This window comes from Musca autumnalis, unplaced genomic scaffold (genome assembly GCF_047663935.1).
Source record: "Musca autumnalis isolate F117 unplaced genomic scaffold, ASM4766393v1 scaffold_5, whole genome shotgun sequence".
In the NCBI taxonomy this organism is placed as follows: domain Eukaryota; kingdom Metazoa; phylum Arthropoda; class Insecta; order Diptera; family Muscidae; genus Musca; species Musca autumnalis.
The window spans coordinates 74679511-74695878 of record NW_027412088.1 but is presented as its reverse complement, the minus strand read 5'-3'; positions in this window follow the sequence as shown (position 1 = coordinate 74695878).

Sequence of the window (16368 nt, the reverse complement as noted above, 5' to 3'; positions counted from 1 at the left end):
GTAATCGTCCGAATCCCATTACCACATAGGAACTAAAATTTTTGTAATTGAACGTAGTTTAATACAAAAAAATTTAAAGAAAATCGAAGGGGTCGAACATCTTTAAAAATTGATTTTAAATATTAAATCGCGAAAATAGCATCCAAGCCCACTGTGTTTTTTTTTGCTATTTTCTATTAAATAGCTGATAAAACAACAAAACATACAAAAAAAGATTTTTTCAAATTGGACCAATATTAAAGAAGTTATGAGTATTTCTTTGCATGCAGTTTTTACAGAATTTGACTTTTTCAAGGCGCGATATCTCTGGAACCGTTAGTAAAAAAAAAATCTGAAAATATACTTAAATGTTTTGTTAATCACCAGCATCACCACAGCAAAAAATGAAGGAAATCAAAAACCTCATCTTGAAAAAGTGTCCGGTTTCACTCAGAAATCCCCAAATAGATCTTTTTCTGAGGTGACCAAATGAGTTTTGGATGTTTGCTGCGTATAATTTTAGGCGTTTGTGGGGTTCAAAATCATAGACTGTGGGCGTAATTGCTGCACTGACAGACCAAATCAACACCAAAACAATTCCACGGGGGCCGGTTCTATATACCTGATTGACTCGGAGGAATCTTTGATCAGGGACCGTTACGTAAACAAGGATGTGTTTGTGTTCGTGTATTTTGTATCATATCATTGTATCATGGAAGCAGAATGCCTGTTCCGAGCTCTTTTAGTCCTTTCCGGATCAGAGATGAACGACGGACCAGTATGGATCTGTTTCGTTTGCCAGATCCGCATCCACCACAGGTCAATATCGGTGAGATGTAAAGGATGATGGTGCATTTCCGAGGTCGCATCCAGGATTATTGCGATAGGTATGTTGCTTTTTGCTGCACCAGAACATCTCCCAGTGTGTCTCCAACTTTGTCGTCCGATTCTTCATCGTAGTCGGAATATGAGACGCCCCCGCTGTCTCCCCGAACAACAAACGCAGCATCTAACACCACAAGTTGTTGTTCAGCGGCCCAGAAATGCATCATTACTACAATACAATTGCAACGGTCTCCGGAGTAAGGTCAGCGGAATTGTGGAATTTATGTGTCAAAAAACATCATGGTCGCCACGATCCAAGAAACAAAGCTGACTGCCACCTGTAGCTTGCAACGTTACGGTGGTTACATCGTTCTGCGGAAGGATCGCACAAGAAGCTGAGAAGGAGCACTTAGCTTACCTCTAGTGATTCATACATAGAATGTATGGTGGTACTGTGCCCGCGTTATATGTCCGAATATTAGCTCGCTTGTAAAGGGCTTCAATGCCCATCATGAGCTTGGCATTCCGTCCTAGGTAATAACCAGCGCTGTCTGAGCAAATCAATAGTTCCACGTTTTGCACGGTGAATGAGGATGATAATACTAAGATAAGGGGAGATTGCCACAGCTCGCCAGATATTACCATTGTGGCACCATGTCTGATAAATAACGGTTCAGACCATCTCCCTATCATCGTCTCCGTAAATAGAACACCCCACTTCATTACCTTTGAACGCTGTACTTTTCTGAACCAGGGGGCATAGAATCAGAGAAAATCTACCAATTACCGCTTTAGAGAGCTGCCCATTCCCTCAGATCCTTGGGTAGGTGAGTGACATCATCACTGTAGCAGCCGCTCGCTATATATCTCAACAGACTAGGGGGTGAATGTGGGCGGTACAAATTGGCTAGAGCACCTGAAGCAATGCGACATTGGTACAGGTAAATTATGGGGAACGCTTAAATCACTCTCGAATCCGAAAAAGAAGGATGCTAGAACGGTTGTAACTTTCAACGGCGTGACAGTAAATGACCCAAAGAGGTTCGCGTCCTCAACCTATCGTTAGCCGCCCATGTTGTACCAGAAGCCTAAAAGATTGGCAGGGAGGTAAGGATGCCAGCAGAGGTGAATAGTACTAGCTGATTTCCCCTTCTGTCGCCAGTAGCAACGATTCTAGAAACACTACTGTCTCGGGATTTCTTCGATACAGTCAACCATGCCAAGCTGTTCAAGGATATAGACAAAAGTATCTTCCACACGTGTTGGAAACGTTTGATAATCAACTACATATATGTGTGGACGCCAGTCGTTTGTAGAATTCAGAAACAAGAAGTCGATGATCAGTATAGTGTAGCACTGACTTCCCCAAGGTGGGATCGTAACTGCGGAACTGTTTGACCTTTACCTTTCTAAATTACACACTGTCCAGACGGCATAGATGATTGTACGATCTTGTCGAGGGGTCCTATCGTAGATGTCTTCTTTCATCTGATCTGAAAATATCCCTCGCTAAATCCACTGTCACATGGTTCACCACTTGGACGGCAGAAATGTGGCTCCCACTGTACATAGTGCTCAATGGTGCACTGATTCCGACCACTAACTACCCCAACATTTTGGGTGTAACATTCGATAGCATGTGTAAGTCGTCCTCGCAAGCTACAGCTATTTGCGGTAAGATCAGTAGTAGGAACCAGAGCTCCGACTAGCTCGATTTTATGCGCGAGTGAAAAGTACCTGCGAGTGGCGATACTCGAAGAGTACGAGTTTTAATAGAAGTTTACTCTCCACTCTTTTGTTTTATTTGCGAGCACTCGCGAGTGCTCCTGGTTTAAAAATAAGAGTGGGATTGAAAATACTCAAAATAGAGTACGCGTTTACTCGAAGAGTAAAATCGAGTAGGAAAATGTATTTATTTTTTGACCGTTTGCGTGTTCGTGCGTGTGTGGTAGGGAACAGTTTTTGATGTTGCTGTGGACTGAATGTAGAAAGGGCAAGTTGTTCGAAAGTTCAGAAGTTTGGAGGAGAGTTGTCGGAGGTTCGGAGGAGGGCGGTCGGAAGTTCGGAGGTGGGCGGTCGGAGGTTCCGTACAAACTATTGAACTTTTGTGGACAACATATCTAAAGAATTGGATTGACATAGTCCATCTATCTTCGAACTGGATCTAATTTTAAGAGTCATTTAATTTTAGTTGGCCACGGCAGGATTTTTTAGAGTTTATGGGTCATTTTGTCACGAAGCATGGACTTGTCCAGGAAAAAATTATATAATTGTAAACAGAATCACAAGGACCATTTTCGATGAAAATTTCAAAACGATTCTCGAACAACCTTTAAACTGCTATTAATTGAACATTTTTAACTTTTGTGAAGAGTTGCTTCGAATTTGGTTGGTACAATCTTAGTCACTACTTTCAATAGTTATCGCGATCACCAGCCATTTATGTTGGTCACCGTAGGGTTTTTAAGCTTGTGGATCATTATGTCGCGAAACATGGACTTACTAACGAAACACATTATGTCACTGTAAACAGGACCACAAGGTGTACCTTCTGTAAGAATTTCAAGACGATACTCGAACAGCCGTTAAACTGAACTTATGTGAAAATAATGAGCTTTTTTGAGGGTGACACAGTGGTGCAATGGTAAGCACACTTGCCTTGCACTCTGTGTGTCCGGTTTCGATTCCAAAGCCAGGCAACATCACAATTTGCACGATGGGAAAACTATCTCTCAGCGTAATTTTGGAGTATTTCAGACATGTAAAACTTCTCTATAAGATGTGGCGCCATTCGAACTCGGCTAAAAAGTAGGTCCTATATCAATGAGTTAATATAATGTCTGATATGGACTTTTTAGGGCTTGATATACATACATATGTACGTTTGGAAGAAATTTTACGATGTTCAAATATTCGGGCAAATCGGAATCGTGTTCATAAGTCATATCAGTTGGTGTCGGTAGGGTTTTAGATTTGTTGGATAGATTCACATTAGGATCCACGGTGTTCCATAAGAAGCTTATTTTAGGGGCAAAAAAAATAATGGGTTTTGTAGTGAGTATTGCTGTGTATGATGAGTATTTTTGCTGGGTGTAATTTAGAGCTTTTGGGCCATTATTCAGGAAACATGAATTTGCCCGTGAAAATCATAATATCGTTGCAAATACGAACACAAGAAGTAGTTCGTGTAAAATTGTCCAAATGATACACGAACAGACCTGAAACTGCACTTAAACAACTATGTTTAACTTTTGTGAGGGAGGTACTCTATGGGGTGGACCGATATGGACTATTTTCGAACTTAAACTATATTTGGACAAAGTATTACGAGATCCAAAGCTAAGATATAATCGGTTACTCCGATCAAGAGATATCGAGCGTACCATTTCAGCTAAAATTTTTGAACTTTTGTTGGGGAGGTACCGAAAGAGTGGGCCGATATGCATCATTCGAACCTCAACTATTATTCGCAGAAATATTACGATATGAAAAGTATGGACCAATAAAGTTTCCGGTTCAAAAGTTGTAGTGCGCACCAGCGGCTACACATTGTGTCCGTGGGTCCGTAGGGGTTTTTTAGCTGTTGCAAAATAAATCAAAATGATTCGAGAGCAGGTCTTTAACTGCATTCTTCCGAAATTTTGTGTGGGAACTAGCCGAAGGTATGGAGCGATATAACCCATATTCGAACTTGATCTATGTGTGATAGATATATTAGGATGTGCAAAGTACCCACCATTTTTCTGAAAATTTTGAAATTTTTGGGGCTGTTGTCGAGCTGAAAGAAAACAAGGAAAAGCGCAAGCTATAACTGCCGAAAAGTTGGAAACATAGTCCGAGAATGCAGGTGCATCATAGTCAATTGTTAGATAGATTACAACAATGTATGGAAAGGTCTGCCAAAGGCTTAAGCTTAAGCATAAGCTTTGATCCAACAATATTCCAAGAGCAAAATATGTATTGTTAACATATTGTTGGATTCCTTATGTAGTATTGTGAATCCAACAATCGTTTTTGTTAAATCCAAAAATAGTTTGTGTCAACTGAACAATATTTCTCTCTTTTCTTCGAAAATTTTTTTCACTTCTCTCGCTATTCGATGCCGTGTTGAAAAAACAATTTTGGTGAGTTGTGGTGTTTGTATGACATGCTGCCTTTATCTTTGTTTTTGTGTGTATGTATACCAACACTGAGACTCTTGTTTTTATTTGTTTCTGTTTTGTTTCATTCTTCTTCTTTATTTCATTATCCTTTCCTTTTCATGTTCGTTATGGTGTTTAATTATTCCTTATGTTGTGGTGGCTGCTTGTGGCTTTTTGCTTGTCTTTGTTGTCAGCTAAAGTAGCAAACCATGCATTGCGTTCATCAATGCTCGTAATATTATACACTACATTTATATCAATGTTGTGTGGAAAGTGTATATGAGAAGTACATACACTCAAATCAAAAAATTTAGTATATGGTTTTCACGGCTGACAATATGTTTTGTAAAAAATTTAGATTATGATTGTTCCTACAATCGGTATTGTTAACGATTTTTACAATATTGCGGAAATTCGAAAGTTGTTTTTGTTTTCTATGTTCGGAACAAAAGATGGCATTTTTGGATTTGGATTACAATGTTTGTACAAAACAAACATATTTTTGGAACCAAAATAGATATTTTTGTTCCAACAAAACCGAAAAATATTTTTTCTCTGCGTGTATATAACATATATACCGTTTTTAGTATATAAAATTTTCCTGAAAATCCCGGGATAGACAGCGGGATTACGGAAGCGAAAAATTAGCGGGAAATGCGGAAATTCCCGATGAAAAACTCTGATTTCGATCAATTGGTGCGGAATTCATTATTGCCTTCGACATCGAGCTTGACATAAAGCATCGTTTGATGATGACTTGGTCCAATGTCGAAAAACCATAACTGTGGATTACAACGAGAAGGCAAGCATGCATCTCTCCAGTGAAGAATCTGACTTAATAGCATTAAATGTACGTGTGATAATTGCTCGATAGGAATGCGGAAAGATCCCATTTTTGGTGGAAAATGAAAACATAGCAGAGATGTGCAAGGAAATAAAGTCATAGAGATGGTAAACAATCGATATCGCTATCGATAAGCTTCGTTTAAGATGGGTACACATTGTCAGTTTTGAATGGCAGCTTTGTTGTTGCTTGCTAGTGTGGCCGTTCATTTTTGTCATTTATCATCTAACCACAAAATATTTTGTGGTTGCTGGACGGTTGGACAGTTATCGATAATTGCAAAAAATCGTCATTCAAAACTGACAATGTGTACTGCACTTTATACTGGATTCCAATCCAAGTAATATTCAAAAAATTCACGACATATACATACATAATTTAAAAAAAAAAACATGTTTTGGTGGTTGACGTTATTTTGTTTTACGACAATAACACTGTGAACCAAAATGTTGGGGCAGAAATAATTCCTTTTTGGGGATGAAAGCCCTTGGTGAATATATTAAAAATCCCGAAGGACTGATCCGCCGTGAGTCGAACTTCGGAGTTGTGACGTGATTTAATTTCTGTTGTAGACCCTGTAAGGCATCCGAAATTAGCGTTATATCTTTGTTAACTGTTGTTTTAGCTTATTTATGAGATGACATGTCTGCAGTCAAATCGAATGAGGATTATTTTCGTAAAGCATTTTGACCTTCTAACTCGCTTCCTTCAATGTCCTCTTCGTCCTTTATTTTAAGATCCGCTTCGAAATATTCTTCAAAAATGTCGCTCAGAAAAATTTAGGTACGGTTCTCATTGACAACTTATCCATATTTTCTCGTTTTCATAGTCCTTTTGTGCATTTACCCGGTTTTTCTTCAGAAAAAGACTATATTTTGTTTTTGTATATTCGTTATTTATTGGTTGTTCGAATATACAGAATATACATAACACAAAACATAGCTACTTTTATAGCGGTTATTAAAATAAAGGATGAAGAGGACATTGAAGAAAGCGATTTAGGAGGTCCAAATGCTCTACGAAAATAATCCTCATTCGATTTGAATGCAGACATATTATCTCATAAATAAGCTAAAACAACAGTTAACAAAGATATAACGCTAATATCAGATGCCTTACATGGTCTTCAGCAGAAATTTAATCACGTCATAACTCGGAAGTTTGACTCACGACAGATCTGTCCTTTGGGATTCTTAATATAGTCACCAAGGGCTTTCATCCCCAAAAGGAATTATGTATGTCTGCCCCAGATTTTCACCTCCATTTTGTGTCACAGTGTAATCAAAAAGATAGTCGTGCTATAGATAGTTTGTCATCTATATTGTGTGATGGCCACGACAAAAATATTAAAGGTTTCCCCAGAGTGGTCTTGAGAGTAAATGGCGCCGAGTACCGCATCCAAAGGAGAAACAGTCCAAAGACAAAGATGAAGTAGGTACATGTATGGCCAGGCCTATGGAATGAAAACTACGCCTAGTCATGATGAATAGGCAGAAGCGGGAGGCAACGTTACAAATAACCAACGTATGGAACGGGAACGAGGTTTTTCAGTGCTCAGGAAACTTCTCCTCCAAAAATTTTGAACATAGTTCCACGTTTTTTGAAAGAAACTACATAACGGTACCGCTCGATTTCAGGTATTTTGAAGTTTTTCATCGACGTTTGCTGCCTAAATTGAATGTAAATTGGCATTTAGAGTACCTAGTGGTAACAAAAACTTCTGCTCCAAAAATATGGACATTAGGGTTATGACTTTTTGACATTTTTCCTCAAAAATGATTTCCTGTAGCAGGGATAAATGAACTTTTGCCTATTAATCACTATGCTATCGTTTATTCCATTGAAATATAAAAAAAGTTCACGCTCAAATCGATTTTAAAAAAAATAATTTTTTTAAAAAATATATGAAATGAAAAAATTTTTTTTTTCAAAAAATTATTTTTTGTTGCACGAATGAATAAATATAAGCCTACTAATAACTATAATAACTTTTATTTCAATCAAATATTAAAAAAGTCGCGAAAAAAGTCACTTTAGAAAAATTTAAATTTTTTGTTTTTTGTTAAAAAATTATATTTTTGAATAAAAGCGTTTACGACATTTTTACGATTCTCAGAATTGAAGAAAAATGGTGAGAAATAAATTTTATGTCATTTTAATTATCTCATGTGGCTCTAAAGTTTATTTTCAATTATATATCTGTTTTCAGTGACTTCAAAAAATTATCCTTAATTTTGATAAATTCAAATTTTAAAATCATTTTGTGCGTGAGGTTTTTTCACCGAATCACCTTATAATTAAGATTTTATGTAATCTTATGGCAAAACTCATCACGCTATGATACAGGGATATGAGGTTGTAAAAAAGTCATAACCCTGATGGACATATGCAGTTCCGAGTTTTTAAATAGGTCCCATAAAACTTTACAATCCGATTTCAAATTGAATGCAGGGTTCTAGGTTGTCAAAACAAAATTATTATTATTTTAATCTACATTTCCAACCCAAATTTGGCCACCATGAAGTCTAGACATTAACAGTAAGAAATCCAATTATTTCATTTTAGTTCAGAATATTTCATCGTGGAGGGTATATAAAGGCCGATCTTAACCCTTTTTTACTTGTTATTTATTTGTTCATTATACAATAAATTTTTCGTTTGTATTCCGCACTGTTCAGCAACTCACACTAAATTATCATATTTATTGGTTACAGTTTCTTTCAAATCCTCTCATGAATGTCAAAAATTACTATGTATCTTGATATTGTTTGTCCCATGTTGATGCTCGTTCCCATTTCCATTTATTTATTAATTTATTCATATTTAAAAGCGATGTACAAAATATTAATTAAAATTTGCAACAAAAACAACTGAAATTACTCCTTATATTGATTAAAATAAAATAAAACTATTAATAACACATAAAAATGCAAAGCATTACCTGTGAAGCCACAACAACAACAATTATTACCCGGTCATGAGGTGTAAACTTGAGTAAATTTATTTATTTGAGTTTTGTTTTTTTTTTTTTTGTATAATGGTTTGTGTGGATGGTTTGGTGTTGATCACTCCCTGTTATTGTATTTTTATTTTTTTGGTCATATCATATAATTTTTTTTTTGCTTTTTTTGCACATGATCTCATAATTGTTTGGAAATGTCGGTCTGGATCATGGTCTGTCTAAAACAATAGCTACATCATGGCAAACAGATTGCCTTTTTCACCATGTAAAACAAAGAAATTGCATAATATTTGCTACACAGACACACGGAGATTGTATCTACATCTACAAGATGCAATATTTTGTTGCTGAACAGTGGGAGATATTTTATGAAACATGAAGGATACAAAAAAATGTTTCTAAAATCGGAAAATACTGTTCTATGGTGTTTACATAAAAACGTCGACCGATATAACCCGTTTTCAATACATACTAAAATTCCCTATATCCGCTACACACCAAGTAGGGCTTTAGAGGCATTTCTGCTTGTTCATCCCATTGTAATTCAGGTAAGGTATGAACGAGTGGATCGAAAGAGACCACCAAACATATTACGGGTCACAACGGTTGAGCCAATAGATCATATTGTATCAGACCGTAAACCTGAAACAAATGAAGTCCGTTTATGTGAAACCTTTAAGTTCGAATTGGGTGACGTACGGAATGGAAGATACAAAGGAACAGTGCTAACCGGCTTTAATATGCACGCAGAAAAATATATGTTAGAAATATGTTTGGATCCAAACAAATATTTGTTTGGGACTGATTGCAAACAAATATATGTTTGGATCCAAACATAATTTGTTTGTGTCCAAACAAATATATGTTTGCAACATTTTGTAACATATTTCAATTTAATATGTTTTTTATGTTAGAACATATTTTTATGGGTGGAGAGGATTTTCGTCAAAGAGAGTAACAACAGGGTTCTCGCAGCTGCGGAATGATGGTTTATAATAAAGAGCTGTGTGCATGTGCATTGTTCCGATTTCGTTACGATGTCGGTACGATTGGTTTGCTGGGTTGTTATTTCCTACATGTTCATCGGTCTCATCGTCTCACAATAACATTGACAATGTATTAACAAACCACAACACAACCCCCACCATCGTCTCACGATAACATTGAGACTTTATCAATAAAACCACACACACAACAACTACCGCTGTCGCAACAATTGTTGTTAGTTAACTGACAAACCAAACAACTACAGTGCGTTTGGTGTCGAAAAAACAAAGTTCGTATAGTCAAATACTTCGCAACTACAAATTTGTAATTTCATTAATATAAAGGCAACATCTAATATCTCAGCCTAGCGCTGATAGACTTAACATGTATGTACATTAGGGTTATGACTTTTTTACAACCTCATATCCCTGTATCATAGCGTGATGAGTTTTGCCATAAGATTACATAAAATCTTAATTATAAGGTGATTCGGTGAAAAAACCTCACGCACAAAATGATTTTAAAATTTGAATTTATCAAAATTAAGGATAATTTTTTTAATTCACTGAAAACAGATATATAATTGAAAATAAACTTTAGAGCCACATGAGATAATTAAAATGACATAAAATTTATTTCTCACCATTTTTCTTCAATTCTGAGAATCGTAAAAATGTCGTAAACGCTTTTATTCAAAAATATAATTTTTTAACAAAAAACAAAAAATTTAAAATTTTTTCAAAGTGACTTTTTTCGCGACTTTTTTTAATATTTGAATGAAATAAACGTTATTATAGTTATTAGTAGGCTTATATTTATTCATTCGTGCAACAAAAAATAATTTTTTGAAAAAAAAAAAAATTTTCATTTCATATATTTTTTAAAAAAATTATTTTTTTAAAATCGATTTGTGCGTGAACTTTTTTTATATTTCAATGGAATAAACGATAGCATAGTGATTAATAGGCAAAAGTTCATTTATCCCTGCTACAGGAAATCATTTTTGAGGAAAAATGTCAAAAAGTCATAACCCTAATGTACATATGATTCATATTGTTCTGCTATATGCTTACAAGACGATAACAACTACAATGAAAATCTTTAGAAGAAACGGTAAGTTACAAACATTACAAAATAAAAGAATTAATAAATAAAAAGCAGCAAAAATTGTCTCTGCTTTGTTTGGCGGTGTGTGGTGGTTGTTAGCCAATAATAAAAAAAAACAAAACAAAAACTCGCCAAATTGTTTTTTTTAATCTCTCAGAAAAACCAGTATTTTTTGCTTTATGAAAGGCGTTGTTATGTTTGGGACTGCTTGGAAACAAATATATGTTTGTTGCAAAATATGTTTGTGACATATGTTAGAGAGGCCATTTTTTCTGTGTGTGGTAAAGCTATTATCTTGTATGTCTCTCTTTTATATCAAGTGACCACTGACATCCCCTCGGGGAACTGTCTTGAACACCTATTAATGTTAGAACGATAACAACTTGGTTTGTGCGCAGCGTTGCGACAAGTGTTGATAGTAAATCGTCAAAATAATCGTCAAATCGTCAATAAAATTTGGAAAATCGTTAAAAATCGTCAACATGTTCCAAAAGTAAGTTTGTTCACTGTTTAATACAATTTTTTCGCAGACAGTTATGTCAATGAGACTGACTATATAAAATATACAACCCACAGCAATAAATCTAACCAAATCTGACTTAAATACCGCTATAAAAGTTTTCATAAGGTGAGAGTTATCCCTAAGGTTATAGAGTTTGCAGCAAGTATCGCTGCAAATACCGCTTTTTGTCGGCCATCCACGTACATTGTGGTTGTTGGACAATCGGAGGGTTACTAACCCGACGCCCAAACCCAAGTTTTTAACGTTCTTATGGGAGAACGCGCGGCACATGTTAGCTCACTACCTTTAACGGGTGTTAAAGGCAGTTCCCCAGGTGACACCACGGGGAGGTCAGTGTCCACTTGAGATGAAAGAGGGACCAAGATAAATCCTGGGCTTTGCCATGTTAAAACCGGTCAGGACCGTTGCTTGGTATCTTCCATCTCCTACGTCACCCAAGTGAGTAAACTCGTACTCTATTTCGAGCATTTTCACTCCCACTCGTTTTTTCTTGCAAAACTCGCACTCTTCAAGTATTCGTACTCGCACACACTTTTCACTCGCGAGTAAAATCGAGCAAGTCTGAAATATGCATCGCGAACAAAATAGAGTATACTCGAATTATTTCGTGCTAATCGTGCGAGTACACCCGCTCGACCTCGCACGAATTTCACTAGCGATTAGAATTCGAGCGATTATTTCGGAGCTCTGGATAAAATACTTGCCACAATTCGGATAAAAGTTAAATTTTTCAACATCAGTCTTATCGGCGCCCATGTCCCCACCATGGTCGAGAATACAAAGTCTATATTTTATGAGCGCTTAGGAAAAGCGCATTTCTTGAAGTGTTTGAGAGAAAAATTTTTGAAAGATCTACGGGCAGTGTTGCCGAATTTGTTTGTTTCAGTTCCAACTTTTTATATTCCACCCCCTCCAGACGATATTGCGATCGTTATGTTGCGGATGATTGAACGATGGTCGGGTATCTTCCCTAATGTCATTTGTGAAATGCTGAACTATGTTTATCCGCGCTAGGAATGACTAAATAAAGGCCACTAATTCAACGAGTGGACGTTGCTGAAGTGACCACTTCCAGCACTTGGGGTGTAGAGAAAGAAACCTTGTTTACCACACGTAACGCGATAGGCCGGTATATGATAAGATATGTGGCACAAGTGTCGAGAAGTGTTGTGACTGCTAGAAACCTCAAATGTCAAATTACGGTTAGTTCAATCAAAAAACACAGGAAAAATCCTCAAAATACTCAAAATATATGGGGGCTATATCAAAACATAGACCTATTTAGAAAAAAGTTGGTGGATAAACTTTTTAACCACTGGGTATCTTAAATATCTAAATACAGTTAGTTCGATCAAGAAAATTTAGCTAAAATTTTCAAAATAACGAAAATCGGGAGTTACCATATGATGGGGGCTATACCAAAATATGGACATATGTTAACAATTTTTGGTGGGGAAGTTTTCGGAACAGTGGGAACTTCAAGTGTCAATTTAGATGTAATTCGGTAAAAAATTTAGCTAAAATTCTCAAATTACAGAAAAGCGGGAGGTATCGTTACATGGGATTTATGGAGAAATGTTGTAGCCACTGTGATCTACAAATGTCAAATAAAAGGAAGTTCGGTCAAAAAATTTGGGTAATATCTTTAAAATACGTAAAATCGGGAGGTACCATTACGTGGGGACTGTACCAAAACATGGGCCTATGTTGACAATTTCTGTTGGAGTAGTTTTGTGACCACTGCGGTTCTCAAATTTCAAATTACTGCTATATCGGACAAAAATACGGCCAAAATCCGGAGGTACCTTTATATGGAGGCATATCAAAATGCGTACCTATGTTTACAATTTTTGGTGGAGAAGTTTTGTGACCACTGGGAGCCTCTAATACCGCGAGAGGAATATGCAAATATACGCTACTAATTCCCCGGTCTCTCTGATCACCAAATGGGCTGCGGAGCTGACCACTTCTAGCACTTGGGGTGTATAGAAAGAAACCTTGTTTACCGCACGTAACGAGATGGACCGGTATGTGATAAAATATGCAGCACAATTGTGGACAAATGTTTTGCCCGCTAGGAACCTCTAACGTCAAATAAAGCGTACTTCAATCAAAAAATGTAGGAAAACTCCTGAAAAGACTTAAAATCGGGAGGTAACGTTATATAGGGACTTTACCAAAACGTGTACCGATATAGCCCATATTCGAAGTTGATATCCCAATGCAAAAAATACACTAAATTGTTGCAGACGCTAGAGTGATTACGATAGACGGACAGGGCCTGATCAAGAAAATATTTACTTGATGGGGTCGCAAGTGATTGTGTCGATGTGTTACACAGAGAAACCCTCCATACCAGCAATAAAAAATCATTAATAAATAATGGGTTTTTTAGTACCTTTTAGTAATAGTACTTACATAACCCCCTACTAACCCATTATTTTAACAAGGGGATGTTGCACTGAATAACTAGTTATTCTATAATTAGTATAACTAGTTCTATTAAGTTTGACACTACGTTTGTAACTACTCGAAATAATCATTGTAGACCCCACAAAGTATATATATTCTTGATCAGCGTGCAATTCTACATCGATATAGCCATGTCCGTCCGTCTGTCCGTCTGTGGAAATCACTCTAGCGTCCGAACGGATTGACGTAGGTTGATGAAATTTTGGGAAAATATGTTATATTTACGTAGGACTTTTGGTATTGAAAGCGGGCTATGTAGGTCCACGCTTTCGTATAGCCCCCATACAAAATGACGCGTGACGCGTCGTCGTTTTGAGGAATTTTTAAGATATTTGACCCATTTTACCACCGAATTGGTTGTAATTTGGTACTTTGTGTCTCCAGAGGCCAAAAAATATTCTTACCAAAGTTGGGTTATATAGGTCCACGTTTTGGTATAGCCCCCATATAAGGTCCCATATAAAGTACGCGTCATTTTAATATATTTTGAATGTATTAGACCCATTTGACCACAGAATTGGTTGTAATTTGGCATTTTGTGTCTTCAGAGGCTAAGAAACATTTCTACCATAAAATGTTTATATAGGTCCACGTGTTGATATAGCCCCCACAATACAATATCTCCCGATTTTCGATATTTTGAACATTTTAGCCTCATTATCACACCGAGATGGCTGAAATTTGGTATTTAGTCTTCTCTAGGCGTATAAAACTTTCCCCCAGAAATGTGTAGGTATAGGTCCACACAATCATATAGCCCCCATAGAACGGTACCTTCCGAATTTCGGTATTTTGAAGGTTGTGGCCACATTAATCCACCGAAATGGCTGAAATTTGTGGTGGAGGGTATAAAAAGTTCGGCCCGACCGAACTTAACGCTTTTCTTACTTGTTAGATCAGTTGAGGCGGAATTTGTTTTCAATTTCAACACACTTCATACTTTTATTTTATTTTTCTTTTATCTGCTGGATTTGATCATGCAAACTTCTTATCTGTAGCCGAACACTACACACTGTACTACGCGTATTAACATTAAAGGTTGTTCAAACGCTTACATGTGCACCACCAGCTTGATTTTATTTTGTTAACAAAAAACTTGCGTGCCGACGGTGAGCGTTGAACGCACAACCCTAGAATTTGTAGTCGGATACACACGCCCTGGGCCACCGTACTTATTACTCAGTAAGTATTGAAGAAAGTAGTTTTACCTTGTTACATTACTCACGGTGTGCCTTAACCAAATTTAAATGGAAGGTGCTTACACCTGGGAAGTTTTTGCAGATTCTGAAACTACAATGTTCATAAATGAGAAATATCAAGAAAAAAAAAAAATCGCCGGAGGGATTTTCAAATAAATCGCGATTTAAGTTCACATTTTTAGGGGTTCTTTAGGTTTTCACGATTTTGCTTGGAAACTGCGAATCTTATGTTAATGGGCCTAAAGAAAATGTTGTTGCTGTGAAAATTCTCCACAAGATTGACCTTTATGATATTTTCGTAGGTTTTACCGTTTTTGAGATATAGAAGTTCAAATTGAGACAATGCACTGACTGTATCGCATCCTTATAAAACATTATCATGCTCAGTGCGCCTTAACTAACTTTTGATGAAAACCGCTTACACGTGGGAAGATTTCAAGGATTCTGAAACAGTATGAACATTGCTGTTTCAGAATCCGTGAAATCTTCGCATGTGTAAGCGGTTTTCATTAAAAGTTAGTTAAGGCGCACTGAGCCGGAGGGATTTTCAAATAAATCGCGATTTAAGTTCACATTTTTAGGGGTTCTTTAGGTTTTCACGATTTTGCTTGGAAACCGCGAATCCTATGTAAATGGACATAAAGAAAATATTGAAGCTGTGAAAATTCTCTACAAGTCTCACCTTCAGGTTTTTTCGTAGGTTTTACTATTTTTGAGATATTGAGGTTCAGTTCATATTTTTAGGTTTTTATCTCAAGTCTTGGAAACCGCCAGTCGTATCCAAATGGGACTAATGAAAATGTTGATGCTGTGAAAATTCTCTACAAGATTGGATAATTTATTTTTTTCTAGGTTGTACCATTTTCAAGATATATAAGTTTAATTTGGGAAATTGCAGTAATGACATTGTTTTATAAGGAGGCGATACAGTCAGTGCATTGTCTCAATTTGAACTTCTATATCTCAAAAACGGTAAAACATACGAAAATATTATAAAGGTCAATCTTGTGGAGAATTTTCACAGCTACAACATTTCCCTTAGACCCATTTACATACTTCTCGCGGTTTCCAAGCAAAATCGTGAAAACCTAAAGAACCCATAACAATGTGAACTTAAATCGCGATTTATTTGAAAATCCCTTCGGCGATTTTTTTTTGTTTCTTGATATTTCTCATCTATGAACATTGTAGTTTCAGAATCTGCAAAAACTTCCCAGGTGTAAGCACCTTCCATTTAAAATTAGTTAAGGCGAACCGTGTACTTTGTAATGGGATCATTATGTAGATCTAATCCGAATTTTTGTTCGGCACTATGGTGGAGGTATAAC